Source organism: Phascolarctos cinereus, unplaced genomic scaffold (genome assembly GCF_003287225.1).
Source record: "Phascolarctos cinereus isolate Bilbo 61053 unplaced genomic scaffold, phaCin_HiC Scaffold_5;HRSCAF=322, whole genome shotgun sequence".
Lineage (NCBI taxonomy): Eukaryota > Metazoa > Chordata > Mammalia > Diprotodontia > Phascolarctidae > Phascolarctos > Phascolarctos cinereus.
Window position 1 is genome coordinate 130,750,545 of NW_027555958.1, and position 18,734 is coordinate 130,769,278.

The 18,734-nt window shown below is 36.9% G+C and overlaps 1 non-coding gene across 1 annotated transcript; it reads left to right on the top strand.

Annotated features, from left to right (window-relative positions):
* The first annotated feature begins 13,607 nt into the window (after nucleotides 1-13,607).
* LOC144458017 (U6 spliceosomal RNA) lies at nucleotides 13,608-13,714 on the top strand. The gene has a single exon (XR_013487580.1). It is a non-coding gene; the product is annotated as a U6 spliceosomal RNA (small nuclear RNA).
* Nucleotides 13,715-18,734: the final 5,020 nt, after the last annotated feature.

Consider the following 18,734-nt stretch of genomic DNA (forward strand, 5'->3'; position numbering starts at 1 on the left):
ATGTGGTTTTTCAGGAAATAATGTTTTCATCAGGGAATAAACCTCTTTGATTCCATTCAACAAATCCAGTGGTTTGTACTTATTGTCAGCCTTCACTATGGGGTGGTACAGTGATGTCTGCTCTAAAAACATATAAGTTTCTACCTTGTCTATCATGTGCTCTTAGAAGATCTAATAATGTTCCTCCTCATTTTTTGACAAGGAATATTGTTTCTCCAGATGGTTTTGGGTATTGAGATCTATATTTCATTAATCTTATATCATTTTTATTATATTACTTTCCAATTTTTTTTGTTATTGTCATCATCATTTCATTCTCCATATATTAGTTCAAAGGACTTCAGAAAAAAAAAAATGATCTTATGTTAGGTTTCGTCCTGTCATTCTTTTATGTTGAATGTCCTGAGATTCTTATGGAGATAGAGAAAATGACTGGGGTTTTTTTTTTGTTTTGTAATTGAGTAAAAAAATTAGGATGTAAGATCAAACTTTGTATTATTACTGCCATTATTTTTTTTAAAAATAGAGCTCTCTGAAAGTATTAGGAGTCTCTTGAGGGCAGAGATAAAGATATGTCTATCTTTATATTCCCCTCCCAATTTTTCCCTGACTTCCTGGACGTTGAAACCATGCCTCAATTGCCTTCTTAGCCTGGAACTCCCTTCTATTCTGGTGACACCCTCCTCCCCACCCTTATACCAGTGAAGAGTTCCTCCTCTGGCCTTCATTTTGGCAAATTGCCCAGACTGATCATCTTTTATCTCTCTCCCTGTTCTGCTTCTGACTTTCTGGACTTTGACACCATATTTTCATTGACATCCCCATACACTGGTCCCTTTCCCCCATTTCTTTCCCTGATTTTAAGCTTTCTTTTGTGTGTTGTCTTCCCTCATTAGGATGTAAGGGGCTTTGGGGGAAGGGACTGTCTTTCCTTTGCTTGTATTTGCATCCCCAGCACTTAGCACAGTGTCTGGCATATAGTAAGTGCTTAGTAAATTCTTCTTGCCTTGCCTTCATCCTTAGTACCTAGCACAAGTCCTTGCACATAGTAGGCACTTAATAAATGTATCAAGGAATGAATGAATGAATCTATCAGTTTATCAATACCAATCAGACTGAACTATATTAACCATTGAAGTACTTTTGCCTTCAAAAATAGAATAATGGTTATGTTAAAATGACTTCAAGAATGAATTCTTTTTTTTACATTTTTTCCCCTTTTTTAGGCAATTGGGGTTAAGTGACTTGCCCAGGGTCACACAGCTAGTAAGTGTCAAGTGTTTGGTCTGAGGCCATATTTGAACTCAGGTCTTCCTGACTTCAGGGCCAGTGCTCTATCCACTGTGCCACCTAGCTGCCCCAAGAATGAATTCTCGATTAAAGGTCAAGGCTACGACATTAAGAGAGACATTCACAGAGAATGTTGAATCTAAAGAACAGGGAAGATGAAAACCAATGTAGTAATTTTAAGGACAAGTAGACATATTATTAATGATTTTCAGGATATTGCTAGTTATAACATCTAGTTTTTCAGATTTCACATTAATTTCAAAATTGTCAGGCTATTCTGATTTCCCCAGAGTAGAATGTCTGATGTAAATTGCCAAGTATACTATATTCCAAATATGTGAGTCCTGCTCATATTTGAGGACAGGGATGCGTCATCTATTAATGTTTATAAAAGTTCCAGGCGTCCTGTGGGCAGTTAATAAATTGAATGATGGATTACATCCTCTTTCAAGAAGAAAAGATGTTTGATTTTTAATACTGAAGTTAGTGAATTTTACTTTTTAAAGAAAATTTTTTTGTTGTTGAATAATTATATTCTCTGAAGTACCTTTAAAATGTTTTGTGTGAGATGTATATTTTTTAATTTGAGAGAAATTTAATCATTGTTTTAGACAATAAGTTTCCAGAAAGTCATCATTCTAGACAACAAAGTGAATCATGATGTGCCAACAATTTAGAGACAAAAGAAGCAAGACCAGATCTCTCAAGTAACAAACCACTTAATGATGAGAGAAAACAGAAAGGGAAAAAAACTGATAAGAATACATAGAGAAAATAAGGAGCATGTAATAATCTTTGGACTGTATCAGAGTATAGAAAGGATCCGTGATTTTGTTAGCTGAGGAATCTGCTTCCACAGAAGTACAGGATGATTACAGAGGTTAAGTAACGTAGGGACACACAGCTAATAAGTATCTTTTGCAGGATTTTTTTCCTCTAAGGTCTAGGTTTTCTTAATCTAAGCCCGGTGCTCTTCCCGTTATACCGTGCTGTCATTTCCTTACTTCAAGTCTTTCTAGGACAGGCCTGCAAAGAAAATCTGGTCTTTACTAATTCTGAAAGTAGAAAAAACATAATCTATGACCAAAGGTTTCGTGTTAATTAGTTAGTAGAAATTGATCTGTATTTCAAATTATTATGTAAATTTATGAAATGTATATCCCACAAAAAACTTTTTCAGCTTTAAGTTCAAGGTTTTACCCATTAACTCATGTAACAAGCATTTACATATCTGCTATATGCCAGAAATCTGTGCTAGACATGGCACTTACAATCAGTGAAAAAGCCCCTTCCCTCAAAGAAGTTTACATTTCATTGAGGCCGGGAGCAGAACAGGAGTACAGATGAATAAATACAACACATACAACATAGATACAAACAAATTTAGTGAAAAGTAGGGGTGGACTAGAAGCTCAGGGGATCAGAATGGTCTTCTTGTACAAGTTAGCACTTGAGCTGACCTTTAATGAAAACTAAATAGTCCTTAGGGCAGTTAGTTGGCACAGCAGATGGAGTGGGGAAGACTTGAGTTGAAATCCAGCTTCAGATACTTACTAGCTGTGTGATCCTGGGCAGCTCTCTCAACCTTGTTTGCCTCAGTTTCTCATCTGCAAAATGAGCTGTAGAAGGAAATGGCTAATCACTTCGATATCGTTGCCAAGAAAATCCCAAATGGAGTCATGAAGTGTCAGTCATGACTGAAATGACTGAACAACAACAACAACAACGACAACGACAACACAACAAGATATTTCTCAAAGCAGAGGTGATGAGGAAGTACATTCCAGACTTGAGGAATAGCATGTACAAAGATGGAATATTGAATACAATACAGGAAATAACAAGCTGGCTAGTCTGGTTATAATGTAGCATATGTGGATTAATCTGCAGGAAAAAAGGTAGGTAGGAATCAGATTGTGTTAGTCTTTAAAAGCCAAACAGAGACTCTATTCATCTCTTTTGAGTATGTTGGAACTCAGTAAGTGAGAGATGAGGGGCTATACTTTCTCCTCATTCCCTAGCAGCCAGCTCCTAGGGTTACACACAAATGGCAGTGAGAAGCGATGTTTGCCTAGACGTGTCTGAGCCTAGACATCCAGACTGTGGATGCCTCATTATTGTCTTTCTTTCCCTGGGCACAGGTGACCAAAGAGCAATTCTGATATGGTTGTTTTGAGCCTTGGTGTTCACTTAGTGGGTTCAAGAGGTCAGGAGCTCCTGGGTGCTGGTTCTTAGCAGGTGATCTCTGCAACAACTTCACAGAGGAGATAAAAGACCTAAGAAAGCCCAAGCCAGGCCCCTTGTGAGCTTCACAGACAGTGCAGGTCAGAGGTGAAAGGGCAATATCTCTGCAGTAGTTTCACAAGTTTCCCATGAGTTTTAAGACCTTCTTCTCCTCCTCAACTCCTCCCACCCCCAACAGCCACACACTACAATTGGAATTACTATGGGTTACTGCATTTCATGTTTTATACTTGTCAACACACACTTGTAGGTTTTTCATTTTAAATACATCTTTTGTGGAAAGAGAGTTTGGGTTTTTTTGTGTGTTAGTGTTTGGGCTTCTTGTGCAGGAGAGTGACATAGTCAGATCTGTGTTTTAAGAATATCAATTTGGCAGCTCTGTGGTAGATGTCTGAGAGAGGAGAGAGGATGAAGGCAGTGAGACAAGTTAGCACACTATTATGATAGTCCAGATGAAGTTTAATAAGAATCTGGACTTGGGCCTGTGTAACTGGAGAGAAAAGAAAATGTCAGAGATATTCTGAAATTAAAATCAATAATGCTTGGCAACTTACTGGAAATGTGGGGTGAGTTAAAAAATGAGTTGTGTTTTAGACATGGTGAATTTGAAATGTTTTTATCTCATCCAGATGGAGGTTCCATAGAGAAAGTATTGCTATTTCTAACACTAAGAAAATCTACAGACACCTACCATTTCTTTAGATAGAATACCCTTGGAATGAAATATTGGGTTTTGGATTGCATTGTATGGTTTGCCACTTTCTTGCAGTAAGATCTCAAGGAATTCATTTTACATTCTTGGTACAAATCAAATCCTTAAGCTATGAATACCTGGAAAAATGAATAATATTGGTCCCTTTCCTTGCTCCTAGAAGTAGGTAATGTATGAGAAGAGCACTGTATTTAAGTGGCAGGAAGCATAAGATCAAAACCTGGCTCTGCTATTTACTAACCTAGGAGACTAAGCAAGTCGCTTAATTATTTAAGCCTCAGTTTCATCATCTGTCAAATGGAGATAAAAATGTCTACAGTTTTAACCATAAAGCTTTCTTGTGAAGATAGAATGATATTGCACACTTTAAGTGTTTTATAAACTTCTAAGTAACATTATCATTAGAAGGAGGAGGAGGAAAAAGAAGATCATGATGATGATGATGATAATAATGATGATGATGATGATGACGATGAACAGATGACTGATGAAGGAAACCAGACTGATGAAGAATTAGAGTAATTACATTGCCTTTTTTGAGAGAGGAGGCTAAAACAGGTTAAGAAGAAAGATGAAATAGGGCAAATAGAAAGTGAAAGAATAGGCTCATAAAATGTCTGAGCTGAAAGGTACCTGAGAGATCTTCTAGTTAAAACTCCTCATTTTACTAATTAGAAATCAAAAGTTCAAAACAATAAAGTGTCCCGTCCAAAATCACACAGCTATTTCTTGGCAGAACTGAAACTAGAACTCTGGTATTCTGATTTCTTATTTTATGTGTTTTCAAAACAGTTTTTCAGGTTAATCTCATAATTTAAACTTAATGGGGAAAGAAGATTTGATCTGGAAGCTAGGTGGATACAATACTAAACTTGGAGTCTAAAAGATCTGAGCTCAGATCGGTCAGTCAATATGACTCATTTAAACCCTCTATATATTAGGTTTTTTTAATCTATAAAATGAGGCAATTTTATTTGATGGCCTTCAAAGTCATTTACAGTCTGAAATCTGTGATCCTATAACCCTCAATTGGAACACTTGGATAAATCACATGGGATTATTTTATTTATTTGGGGATGCAGAAATATCAAAGGTATCTATCTAATTGTTGCCCTTTTCCTTATCTGAGTAAACTAGTTGAATTCACTTCACATTTTCCATTTCTAAGTAGCCTGACATGCTGCCTCATAGTAGAGAAAGAACATTATATTAGTAATTAAAACATTTGGTTTCTAATCCCTGAGCAGTCACCTTAGAGAAGTTACTTAGATCGTGGATTTAGAGCTAGAAATGACCTTATACAGTCCAATTCCTTCATTTTAAAGATGAAAAAATGAAGACAGTCAACCCAGGTCCTCTTTCTGGATTAAGCATTTATTCCTTGACACTCTATGCCTTCATCTATACATAGCAACAACCCTTTCTTCCTCCTCCTCCCTCCCCTACTGTGAGCTCACACTCACAGGTCAGGTCCCAAAGGTAGCTGCTACTCTTATTCTAAGGGTTTTAGTGGTCACTATAAGTAACTGGATTTCTAGTCGTTCAAAAGTCCAAACTGGTGTGTTTCCCATTGATAATCACTCAGCTAGACTTCAGCTAGCTTTTAGAAAGTGTATTTACTAAGCTGATACAGCAAGAACAGTCATGCTAAACATTCTCCTCCCAAAAGGGGGCTACTTTCACCTTGTACACACAGTGTTCCTAGGGAAAGTGGGGTTAATTAAAGTATAGTGGTAGTTACACACACGCACACACACACACACACACATGACACACACAACAAAGGGGCACTTCTTGACCCCTGGCCCTGGAAATTCTCCATTTCCTTTGTAGAATATGCATGAAGTTCTACTTAGATACAGCTTTGCTGGGCACAGCATCCATATATCTTTAGTTTCTACTTTTGTAGCATCTCTTGTATTTGTCCCTTTCACTCCACTCATTTTCTACTACCCTTTTGCAAGCCATCATCAGCTCATACCTGGATTATTGCAGTAGCGTACTGGTTGGTCTCCCTGTTCCAGGTCTTTCCCTACTCCATTCCACCCTCTATTCAGCTGCCAAGGTGATCTTCCTAAAACAAAGGTCTGACCTTGTAACACCTCTACTCAATAAACTCCATGACTCTGTATTACCTTTGGGATCAAATATAAAATCCTTTGTTTGGCTTTTAAAGCCCTTCACAACCTAACTTATTCCTACTTTTTCCAATCTTCTTATACTTTATTCCTCTCTACATGCTATGTGATCCAGTGACACTGGTCTTATTGTTTTTTGCACAGGATAATCCATCTCCTAACTTTGAGCCATTTTTGGAATTCTTTCCTTCTGCCTCTGATTCCCAGGTTTCACTAACTTTCTTCATGACTCAACCCAAATTTCATCTTCTGCAAGAGGTCTTTCCCAATCTTTTCCTCTTCCCCCTAACACCCAGTGCCTTCTGTGGTCTTTTTACCCAGTATATATCTTGTATGTACATAGATTCTGCATATTCTCTCTCTAATTATGATATGAGTTCCAAGAGTTTACAGACTGTGTTGACACATTTCTTTATATCTCTCTGGCACAGAGTAACCATTTAAAAAATGCTTATTGCCTGACTGTTGAGTTCTCATTTGTCACTTCTCTATGTCATGATTTCTGAAGTAATACAACCATCCTCAGTAACCTTTCCACATCTATTTGCTGATGATTCTACTGCTATTGGCCACTATTACTTTGATGACCACTGTGACTGTATTTGATCACAATGAGGATCTCTGTTTTTTCTTTTTTTTTTCCCACCAAAGACAAGGTTTATTAGAACATCCATCATATTGGGCAGACTCTTAAGGAATCTGAACATTAGTAAGCTACTGGCTTATTGGCTAGATTTTAAGAATCTGAGCAGTGGTTAGATTATAAGAATCTGAGCCTCTTAATGAAGACAAGATGGACCTTATATACAGAAAGTCTGTGGGAGGATCTAGGAGTGGCCGAGTAGTTTGGGGTGATGGGAGGAGGGGCCTAAGAAGATCTAGATGAGAGTGGAAATGGCCAGGAGCGATAGGGAGGTAAGACAATGGAGGGGAGATTGGGTATAGCCACAAAGAAGGTCAGTTGATGGTATTATAGCCTCATCTGAAAGCCAGAGATTTGGCCATGTGGGAAAGTCCAGGGTTTTTCCATTCTGGGGCCCAGATCCCAACCCCATCATTCCTCCCCTAGACAGCTCTGTCTGGATTCAGATAATTCAGTTTTTCAACCATGAAGTATCAAATCCACCTCATAGCCAGACTCGGGAATAGCCAGGTGGGTAACATTCCCTTTTAAAGGAACATAATGGGGAAACTGAGCCAGGAGGATCTGAGGCTAAAATTGTCCTTTCAACTTTTCCCAATGCTTACTTCCTACCAGTATCACCTTCTCTGAGTAGCTTGTGGCATTTCTCTCAGATGGTGGATTATTGATCATCAATGGATTATGACCCATCAGACAACTCAAAATAAAATCCTATGATCTTTTACCTCAAACAGCAAGTTTCATTAATCACAGCTTAAAAAAAACTTTTCCAGGATTTACACCTCAAACTTAAATTTGTCCCGGTGTAAAAAGCCAATCATTAGAGATTTCTATATACTTGCAAATTCTCAGCAAGCCATACATAACCCAAACTTTTTGGCTAGTTTACACATTAAAACAATGACCAACAATAGCTAAATTATTTTAGCAGTAACCAAATTATGAAAAATTGCTTGATATAACTGATACAAAAAGTTCACCAATTTGAAACTTGAAATGTACCCATTACCAATCAGCTGACTTCAGTTTCGTCAAATGTGTTTCTAGGTTACTTTACACAGAGAATCAACATCTCATCATTAACAGTTAAAACTAAAACTTTAAGAAGAGCTTGCTTACCCAAGTTCAGAGGCCAGCTTCTTTACCTTGAGCAGGATGTGCTGAATTTGGGTGATGCTTCCAGGCAAAGGCTGCCCCAGGGCCCAAGGCCATTGCCAGGAGGGCCCACACCATAGCTGCTGTCCCTCCCCACTCCTTCCTTTCCCAGGTAGGGGAGGGTGAAATCAAAGTTGTTTCAAAACTCCCTAATGATCAATCACAAAACCTCCAGAATATGCCAAGATATTTTTAGCTGTTCTAACTTTCCCTGTAACCTCCATGAAGGAGGATTCAGAGGTGCAGAGGGAAGTGAGTTAGTAAGCCTCAGGTAACCAAAAAGCAACTGCAGTATTCCCCAATTCCCTAGCACCGAGGGAATGAACAGAATTGAGCATACACTTCCAGATAGGGCATCCGTCCTTGTCCTCCATGCTGCGGAAGGTGTACCCAGGTCCATGGCCTTCAACCGACCCAGTGGACCAAGAGCCTTAGAATGTCGGGCTGAGTGAGAGACAGTCTCATAGCTGTCTGTCGGAAAAGCACCTCCAAGCCTTGGTGCTTGGAGAGAGACCCCAACTGCAGAGCAAGAAAGGAGGGGAGTGCGGAGGCTTACATACCTCCCAGGCTTGGCTGAAGAAGAAGTTGGGGTTAGGCAGTTTCCCCGTATAGGCAGGTCCTACTTGAACGTATTCCACCCAAGCCTTCTTTCAGCCAAAGACAAGGTTTATTAGAACATGCATCATATTGGGCAGACTCTTAAGGAGTCTGAACATTAGTAAGCTATTGGCTTATAGGCTAGATTTTAAGAATCTGAGCCTGTCTCTTCTGAACTCACACAGTTGTTAACTGGGCATATTCCTCCTGAGATTGTCAATTGCTTATTCAAGGAAGGAAACACAAAAGAGAGGTGAATGCATCCCAGTAGATTTACCCTTGAGAAGATATATGTTTGAGGCAGTCATTCAGCCAACTGAAAGACCAGGCAAACACCTTTTTCTCTATCCAACTCTTAAGAAGCAACTCAATGCAGCTCAGGGGCAGAATAAGAGAAGGGCAGGTCAGCCCTTTCACATGTACAATCCATTCCATCTCAGCAACTCCTGAGTCATCAATTCTTCAGGCTCCACTGACATTTAGAAGACTTTTGTCATCACACAGTATACCAAACCCTGAGTCATCATGGCCAGAAGCAGCATTACCCCAAACTTAGATGTAGTCATTTGTGCTGTAACTGAGAAAGGAATACCATCAGTGCTTCAAGCATTGTCTAATCCACTCTGATCACATACCCAATAAGGGTTTCATCTAGATGATCTTTAAGGCCTCTTTTACCTAAAACATTCTGTGATCTATAAATTTGTAAGGTAGAGGAAGAGGAAAGGAATTCTTATGACTTTTTCCTACCAGATATTCGAATTATTCAGACCTTTAGAAATGTGATGAAAAGTGTAGAAAGAAGTTTTATGAGAGGCTCAGAATGGTTACAGTTTAGACAATTGACACTACTTAGGCTACATCTACACAAAACATTTTTCTTAAAAATGCTGCTTGGAATAGATCTGTGTTAGAATGGTGTGCTGTCCATTGTATTTGATATGATCATTTATGACAAATGAGTATGCCAATTATTCTCATATTCCCTGCATGACAGAGATAATAAAGGGATAACTTTCTATGTTCTTTGTTTTACTTGCTATTTTTGCTTGAATAAATATAACTAGCATTTGCTTGGCTTTCATAGTGGCCACATTTGTTGTTGTTTTACATGATTATGGTAGCAACTGATCAGAAGTAGTGGGTCAAGTTACATCCAGAGACATTCCTAGAATCCCCACCAACTTCAAATATAGTTAAAGGAATACCCCATGGTGGAAATTTTACCTTAAGCAACATGAATTACTGAAGCTAAAGGAGTTATGTGTGTATGGCTAACCCATAACTGAATTTGTTACTCAGGGCTTGAAAATTATGTAATTATTTTTTCCCCTTTTTCTTCCTTGGTAAAATGTCAAATGCAAAAAAGCAAAAAAGTACAATAGTCAGTAATTCTTAAAATTGGAGTCCAAATGAAATCCTGCTGTACTTTATGTGTCTATTAAATTATATTAGTAGTAGGAAGCATAGAAACATAACTGGGAGAGAACTGTAGCTAACTGACAATTCCCAGGCAGAATTGTTGTAGTTTAGGTGTCCAGAATCCCTTTACATCAGTATTAACCACTGTCAGATCCTGGACTCCAGGAGCTTTCAACAACAATGACAACAAACAACAACATATTAATAGCAATAAATGACTATATGAGAAAGGAATGATTTTTCCTTTCTACACAATAAAGACATTAAGCTATATATTATTGGTATTGTTATTATTACTTGAATCTTGAAGACCTTTAATCTTGGAAAGGTAGTTGAATTGTGATTTGTTCTGAGTGGAAAATACGGTGGTCTGGTAAAGATAAAACTAGTTCTTTTTCACTCCTCTCATGAAGGGTCAGTGTAGTTTAGTAGATAGAAAGCCAGTCCTGGGGTCAGGAAGCCCTTAGTTCAAGCCCTCTAACTGATAGCATCCTGGTCATTTGATCCTGGATAGTTACCAGTGGCCCAGGCAACTGTGTAAGACAAAATGTCACAGAGCAGGAAGGAGCCAATGTGCATTGACATAGGAAATTCTTCACTGAAATCTCCCAAATAGAAGAAATAATAGGTCTGGTTAAACAAAATAATAATAATAATGATTAAAAATTTAAAAGCCTGTAACCACTACCTCTATTACCAAAGTAAAAATAAAAGCTCCCTCCTGTCCCAGTAAGTGGAAAGTTGCCAGCACCTCTGGATTGATTTCAGCTGGCTTCTGACCAATGAACATCCTAGTAAAAATGGCTTCAGTATTTCAAACCTATTCTGATTTTGGCTTTTCTTCAATAAACCTAATTAGAGCTAGGAGGAGACATCCTAATGATCTTATTCTAGTGATAAGGAAATTGAAGCAAAGAGAGGTAAAGAGATTCACTTAAGGTTACACAGTGAGAGGATGGTAGGTAATGCCAGAACTAAAACCTGTGTGTCCTGACTCCATATCTAGCATACTTTCCAATACACCTTACTTCATATCATCACACATTTTAAGCTTGAAGGGATGACATATCATTTAATTCAACACCTCATTTTTCAGATGAGAAACTAGGAGCAGCTAATGAGACAAAATAATAGTAGCCAGCACCACAACAATAATAGCCAAATTTATGTAGCACTTTAATGTTTGCAAAGCACTTTTTGTACATTATTACATTTGATCCTAACAACTTTCTGAGGTAGGTGCTACTATTATCCCTATTTTATAGATGAAGAAACTGAGACTGAGTTTAGGTAATTTCCTCAATATTAAATGGTTAGTTACTCTCTGAGGCTTGATTCAAATGCAGATATTCCTGATTTCATGTCCCAGGTTGCCAAGCAAATAGCGCTCACGTTGACACGGTAGCCCAGCCAGGATCTCTTCACTTGTGGCTTGATTTGTAGTCCAAGAGGCTATTCTTTTACTTATGAGTGTGCCACTTCATGAAGATGAGGATTATGTCTTTGTACTTGTAATAGCACCATGTAATATTTGTATTAGTGACTATAGTGTAATAATATAATGTAATATTTGGTATAGGTTAAGATCTTAATAACTTCAAGGAAAGATCTTAACCAATCTCCAAAGGACAGAGAAATATTTGAAATGAAATTTAAAAAAAAACTTGGGATATCTATTGAAAAGAAGCAGATAAATGTATAAAGAGTCTGCTCTGCAAAAAAAAATACACACACATACACGCACACACACACACACACACACACACACTGAGACAAATTCTTTCAATGGGTAAAGAACAATGTTTTCTTTATGCAAGTGTGTATAGCAATGACAAAACCAGTCTACATGAATGCAGATTTTACACGTGAAAGTCATATGAGAAATATCATTGGTTTGTTTTATTTTTTTGCTTGAAAGGACCAGTCACAGGGTCACCATATGGAAGTGATTTAGAGGATTATTCAAATAAGTTCTCACTGCCACTGGTTTCTTACTTCATCACAAATCTGTCATAAATTGGAAGTGTACCTAACGACCATATGGATACTGTACTCATATTGCCAGTTGATATATGTGGAACAGGAATCAGATTTGTTCTGCTTAACTCTAAATGAAAGAACTATGGCTAATGGGGAGCTATTACCCAAAGTTCAGTTTAATAGCAAGAAAATTTTGCTAGTGTTTAGAGGTATCCCAAATATCAATTCTCTATCTGGCAAGGTAATGAGTTCCCGGTATTACAAGTCTTCAAACAGATATTCAGTTATCACCCATATTGAATGTTATATGTTGAGTATCCTTCAAGTAACTGTTAGTTGCCCTACTTTAGAACTTGAAGGTGGCTTCTGAGGTTTTATCCAATGCTGATGATTCTAGGCAACTATGATGATTGTCTGACACATTACACAAGAATAACATTATGAGGTAGAATCGAGTAGTAAAAAGTTTACTGAATGTGGGGACAGATGACCTGAGTTCTATGAATTTACATTTCTCAATTGTAGTTTCAGCTTTGTCTCTTAAGGTCTTGGACAAATCATTTTGGGTCTACATTTCCTCAAGTGCAGTAGCTAGTATTTATAGAGAACTTTAATGCTTGCAAAGCACTTTACAAATATTATCTTATTTGAACATCTCAACAACATTGAGAAATAGGTACAGTTATCCCCATTTTATAGGTGAGGAAACTGAAGCAGACAGAGGTTAAATGATTTGCAGAGACACACAAAACTAGCAAATATCTAAAGGACAATTTAAACTCAGATCTTCTTGACTCCAGGTCCAACATTCTATCCACTAGGCCACTTGGCTATCTAGGTAACATAAAATGAAAAGTTTGAGAAAGATGTTCAATAGGAGGACCTTCCAGCTCTAAAATTCTACTAAACTTGTATAATACTTGCTCCTGTCATTTTCTCAAGATTGTAACACCTGTTGTGCTCTTATTGCAAGTGATTTTTACTTGTCAAACTCCACCTGTGTGCTGTGTGGGGTATAATTTCATACTTGGGAACATCAGTATTTTTGCTCATCACAAATTCTCTAATCTGGATGTACTGGTGCCAAGGAGGGTTTACTACACAATTTTGCAAATAGTGTTAAACATTTCTATTATTAAAGTTCAAGGTGTCCTCATTCTGTCCCCTGGCCAAACACTTGTCACAACTAGTTGTTTCTCTTCCTGTCCACCCCATTCCAAATCTCATTTCCTAGCGTCACCACTCTGATTTAGATGCTGATAAGATTCTCTGGGGAAAGTATAGGTGGTCCCCAATTTATTGACAATCTTTATGTCTCAAGTATTTATTTGTGAGTTGCTGTAAATACCAAATATATCTTCTCACGGAAACACTACTACTCATTGTGATTAGGTTTCCAGACTAACCCACAATGAACTATTCAATCATGCTTATTTCATCATCATGCATGCTAAAGTTGTAATGATACAGAGAAGATTAGCATGGCCCCTGGACAATAATGACATGCAAATTTATGAAGTGTTTCATAATTTTTGAAGGTAATGGAATACTACTGTACCATAACAAACAGCAAAAGGAATAGTTTGAGAGAAACCTAGGAAAACTTATATGAACTAGTGCAAAGGGAAGTGAGCAGAACCAGTAGAATAACTTACATATGAATAGCAACATTGCAAAGACTACTTTGAAAGACTTAAGAACTTTAATCAATACAATGAAGAAACAAGATTCTACAAGAGCAACAATAATTACCTCCTCACAGAGTATCAAGATTCTGATTTAGAAATCTAAGATCTTATGATTCTAAGTTAGCTGTTCTATATTCTGGGTGTTTTTAATGGGATAGGAAAGTTGCCTTTAATTCACATTTAAGAGTGACTGACCAAAAAACTCAACCCTGCCAGGGGCTATTTCCATTTTCAGACAAAACTCTTTAACTTAAGTTTTGAACTAGTATGGGTCAATTATAAGGTAAATATATATTTTAGCAGCAATATTATTGCCCAAACAAAGTTTTCATGTTTATTTTCTGTCCTTATAGTGCTAGAAATTGTGCTAGAATTGAAGCCAGGAGATCTGACTTCCAGTCCTGACTTTGCCACTTACAATGTGATCTACTAATAAGTCACAAACCCTCTAAACTTCAATGGCTTCATTTGTTAAATGGGTATGACAATACTTGTACCTGACAAGGTGGTTATACGGATCAGATAATGTAAAGCAAATCACCATATACATATAAATTTTTCATTTTGTTTTTGAGGTCACTTGCTCCTGTCCCTTCACATTTTTCTATAATGTCACCTTCATTTGTTCAATAGAGAATTTTTAACACACATATTTAAAGTTAAGTTTTGTTTTTACCTTATCTAATTCCAAGCAAGAATACTGAAGTCTTGTGATATAGGATTCAGAGATTTTAAAAGGAACTTAAAACTTTAGTTTACTCTAGGATTTTTTTTTCTCCGAAAGAAACATCAGTTGGTTCCAAAATATTTTTTTTACTTAGCTACAGATACAAGTTCTAAAAAAGTATCTCTACCTAGGATTGAATTACTTGCCTAAATAAGCTGATACTGGAGACCACACTAAGAAACAGTCATAGTCTAGAGTTGACGATTACAAATAGCAGGATGGTCTTGTTACTTTTTAAACTTTGAGTATTGTTTTGGCTTCCCCCCCCCAAGCTACATACATACTTAAATGTATAGAAAATGAGATCCTGTAACTCAAAGGATTTGAGAACTTAAAATTTGTATTTGATTGCATTTAAATGTAATTATAGGCACTTGTAACATAATATTTTCTTTCTACTGGATGGGAATTGCAGATATGCAATATGGGTTTACTTACCTGATTGCACATTTACTCCAATACTTTCTGAGTATTAAGAGCCTGCAGCATACACAAAAATAATAAGACGCTGTTGTTTTACTTGGATTGCAGTCAGGTATATCATTGCCTAAACATTAGTGCTGTTTCCAAGAAAGATGCAGTTGTAATGTTGGAATGGTGCACTGTGTGTGGTTTGCTTTTATTTCACCCTGAATTTATTTTTATACCTTGATACTTCATTTTGATTTAATAAGCATTTATTAAGGACTGACTATATGTGAAGTACTGTGCTAAGCACTGGGGTAGAAATACTAGATGAAAAACAGCACAAACAAAACTCAAGTACCCTTCATTCTATTGAAGGAATATGGCATTTAAATAGAAAATCAAATACAATATAATTTGAGAAGCAAAATAGCATTAGCTACTAAGTATCTAGGAAAAGCCTTCTGAAGGCATTGGCACCTGAATTGAACTTAAAGGAATATAAGGATTCTTAGAAAAGGAGTTGAGAAGAAAATGGACTCCATAGGACACAATACGTATAAAGATGTAGAAGTGAGAGATAGAATATGGTATTCAGAGAAGCAATAGGGAAGGGGAAGGGAAAAAACATTTTTGTAGCACCTAGTATGTTCCAGGCACTATGCTAAGCCCCTTGCTCCCCCCACACACACCTTTTTTTAAGCAAATATTATTTCATTTAATCCTCACAACAACCCTTTGAGGTAAGTTCTATTATTTTATAGTTGAGGAAATAGAGACAATAGAGATGAAGAGACAGTAAAGCTAGACACAGACCAGGTGAAAGGGAGTATCCTCAAATATATCTAGAAATATAGACTGGAGTCAGGTGGTAATAGGCTTTACATGTCAAGATGAAGGATTTAGAGATTACCATAGATGTAATTGGCAGCCACTGAAAATTTTTGAATAGGGGATGAGTGACATGGTCAAGCCTGCCCTTTACAAATATTGTTACCAATCAGTGACCAAGGATGTTGAGGCAGAAAGAAGCTTTGTGAGAATTTTTCTCACATTAGAGCCTAAGGATAACAAGATTACATAAATTAAAAGACAAACGTTTTCAACATGTTTTTATCAGCAGTAGCTCAAGTCTCAAACCTATTCTGGGAGAGGGTTATATAGGGGGATATTAGCCCTGTCTCTTGTCCTAACAGTAATTCCAGGACCATAGCATAGACTTCTAGTAGAAGGGTATGAAGGACATATGAATCATTGTACTATGAGGACAAAATGATCAACTCTTTAGAATCCAACAAAAATTAGTTCCATACCTATTTTTCAAATGCTTCTATTTCAATGCACTATGGATATAAAAATGGAAATCGACAGTAACTGCCCTCAGTGAGTTTAAGTTCTACTAGAAATGATGCAGCACTTACAAAGATAAGTATGATACAAAGTAGAAACGTGATGGGGACATAAATATTTTGTGCTTGTAATACACACCAAGATGCCATGGTGAAAGTAGCTAATCGCACATTTAGGCAGAGACCTTACATTCTGATCTGACAGTGTTTGGAGAACCTTAAAGAGTAATGTATAGAGTGGCTAGGTGGTGCAGTGGATGGAACAATAGCCCTGGAGTCAGGAGGACCTGAGTTCAAATCCAGCCTCAGATGCATGATACTTATTTAGCTGTGTGACTCTAGACAAGCCACTTATCACTTAACCCCTATTGTCTCGCAAAAGAAAAAAAAAGAGTTATGAAATGTGAGTTGCTGTTTTTATTGTTATACATGCTTGAATGGATCCATTTTTTTTGTTATTTATTCAGCAATATCCATTATTGATTTGTGTAGTCGCTTCCAGCAATGTAGACCCATTTACACCTTCTTGTCTATGGCTTCTCATGAATCCTTCACAGAAGATCTACTCTTCACTAAACTATTTTTTTAACATTTCACAGATTTCACTGGGATTGTCTATCCATTGCTCCTAGCTCTTGCTACATGACTCATTCAGCACTTATTTTGATAAAAAATATTTTTCCTCGATGATAACTTTCCTATCACTTCCTCTATTGTAGTCATTGTAGGTAATATGCTATAGACTACTTGTAAGTCCATACAATAATTCACTGTCCCTCAGGTCCCCTGAAATTTTGATTCTTCAGAGAAGAGATTATGATATTCTATGATCATCATGAACAGCTTTTCATTTTTATTTCAATTAACATTGTCAAAGGCTACAGTGAGGTCAAGAAGAATGAAGAATGAGAAGTAGCCATTAGATTTGACAGTTAAGTGATCACTGACAACTTTGGAAAGAATGGTTTCTACTGAATGATGTCAGAAGCCAGACTATAAAGCGTAAGAAAGTGAAAGGAAAGGAAATGCATCCATCAATTATAGATGGCCTTCTGAAAGAATTTAGCCACAAAATGGAGGAGAGATATCAGATGGTAGGTAGTGAGGATAGATGGATCAAGTGAGGGTTTTGGGGTTTTTTTTGAGGATGGTTAAGAAATGAGCATATTTATGCACAGTAGGTAACCAATAGATGGGGATATAGAAGATAAGTAAGAGCTTTGGGATGATATGCTAGAGAAGACAAATTGAGATCACTTATGTATATACACAGAGAAGGTTATTTTGGCAATGAGAAGAGTCATTTGTTATTTTGACGTGAGTGAAGGAGAAGATTGTGACTCAAGATATCTGAATTATGTGAGATGAGGAGAGGAAGAGGAGAAGAGGGAACTCTCAATAAATGGACTCATTTTTTTTTCCAGGAAATTATGAGGCAAGACAACAATTGGGGAATGACTGAATAAGTTGTGGTATGTGTTTGTGAAGGAACACTATTATGTTATAAAAAATGACAGAATGGTTTTAGAAAAATCTCATAAGACTTATATGAAGTGATGAAAATTGAAGTGAGGAGAACCTAGAGAACATTGTACACAGTAACAGTACTATTGTAATAATGATCAATTAGGAAAGACTTAGCTACTGTGATCCAGATAATAATCTAAGACAGCTCCAAAGGACTCATGCTATCCATCTCCAGAGAGATAAGTGATGAATTCTGAGTTCAGTTTGAAGCATATTTTTTCACTTCCTTTATGTTTCTTGTTACTTATTTTTTTTAAAACATGGCTAATATCAAAATATATTTTGCATGACTTCGCATGTCTAATTGATATCATGTTGCTTGCCTTCTCAGTAGAAGGGGCAGGAGAGAGAGAATTTGGACTAAAAATTCTTTCAATGAATGTTAAAAAATAATCAATTAAAATTAATAATCTTTGAAAGGCTGTGAAGAATGGAATAAATGTCATAGAACTGGAGGGTGGTAGATGATCTACTAATTTTTGTTTAAATATCTCTGTAAAATGGAAAAGAAGGAAGGGAGGGAGGAAAGAAAGAAGGAAAGAAGGAAGGAGGGAAGGAAGAAGAAAGAAAGATGGAAAGAAAGAAAAAAAGAAAGAGATTAGCCAAAGTTCCACACTGAGAGAATGGCTGGAAGGGGGAGCTATGGGAGGCTTTTGGATGGATGAAAAGGTTTGGAAAAGCTGCTGTGGCAAGTGGGAAAGTTAGTTAATTAGGAAGATATAAAAGGATTGCTTTGGTGCAGTGAGGGCACAATTGAGAATATGTAATATATATTTATAGTGGATCTGGGCAGCATGTTTTTGTGATTTTTTTCAAAAAACAGCTTTATTTATTAGCATATTAACAGGAGTGAAGGC